The sequence below is a fragment of the Belonocnema kinseyi genome, chromosome 8 (genome assembly GCF_010883055.1).
Source record: "Belonocnema kinseyi isolate 2016_QV_RU_SX_M_011 chromosome 8, B_treatae_v1, whole genome shotgun sequence".
Lineage (NCBI taxonomy): Eukaryota > Metazoa > Arthropoda > Insecta > Hymenoptera > Cynipidae > Belonocnema > Belonocnema kinseyi.
The window spans coordinates 98,706,813-98,708,326 of NC_046664.1; positions in this window are offsets into that span (position 1 = coordinate 98,706,813).

Here is a 1,514-nt window from a genome sequence, read left to right on the forward strand (position 1 = left end):
AGTCTTTTCATTTAATATTAATCCTAAAGTTAAAATATAGAATCTTTTATAAGACTTTCAGCACAACGCGAGGCGAACTCTAGTTTCTTGCAGCAAGGACTCTGATTCCTTTCGGCGGCGAAGTCCGACGGACATCGTTGGGGAGAACTTCATTCTCGAATTTCGCGCGTGAATAGATCCCCGGGCATTACACTTACCTGATCGGAGCACCATCTATTGGACTTATTTGAACTACGATACCCCTCCGGATGCTAAGAGAACAGAAAATGGGGGCGATTTATAGGGCTGCTTAAAACAACAGACCGAGTACATCTCCGAATGTGGCTTGGCAGATTTAATTAAGTCCAAATAGCTGACTAATTAAAAGATTCCCAAAACAATTGAAATGCAACTTTGTCAATCTGGAATTTGAAGATACACATTTCAAAGCGCTCCAGTTAAAAAGTTTCTTTTTTCCTGGGTAATAACAAGATTTAAGAAAGCAAACTTAAACAATGATAAACAAGATAATAGTAATAGTGGAATATATGGTACAAAATGTAACAATATTAGAATCTAGAATAAAAAATGAAATATTTCAAGTAGGGTAAGGGGGGGGAGGCAGCGCCAACCAGTATATAAGTATTAATCGCATAAAAAAAGAAATGATCTGGTGATTTAATTATTTCTAACATGCTGTATTTCGTCGGCTTCGCCCCTTACCTCAGGGCAAAGCCGTCTGCAGCTTTTTATGAAAATCAAAACATTTAAAGATAAGAAAATATGCTTGTTTGCTTCTGTGGTATTTTATGTACTGGAAAAAGTACCTTCAGAGATATCCAATAAGAAGAGTAAGTTATTTTGAATAGAAATAGAGATAGCTGTAATATAACCTCTTATTCGTTGACATTCTACTAGAAACGGACTTTACACAATATTTCTACTGTACCAGTACAAGAAAACTGCTTACCGACCGGATTGATAATAATAATATTTAATCATGGACATAGAAAACAAGGGACTAGGCATGCCATTGCGGGGATGATGCAATGAGGGGGGAGGTCCGCCCCCTTTTGATGTCCCGCGACAAACATGGCAGCGCCCACATGTTTATATTTCCATGCACAGTTTATCGGCAAAAATGCTCGTGCGCATAATCAAATGGCAGATCGTAAAATGGCAGCTCTCCCTACTCATGGAATTCTCCCCCCTCCCGTGGATTCAACCCCGCTCGCCAAGTTAGGATGGCATGCCTAGTCCCGTGTTTCCTATGTCCATGCGTCTAATTAATATAATTAGATTGTGTCATATTGTTTTATCTGTCAAAATATCAACTTTTTATACTGTAAGTATTGTCAATAAAGTTGAAAACTTTATATTTCTGTCAGCGAAACTGCCATTCTTTCGTGGTAAAAACTGTTTTCTGTATTGAGTTTTCTGAACGCATCTCAGTTGATATTGAGATAATTGATTAAGCAATACTTTATGGCAGCCGTATTTTTTTTACAGATAATGAGATATATAGTCTTAATTTT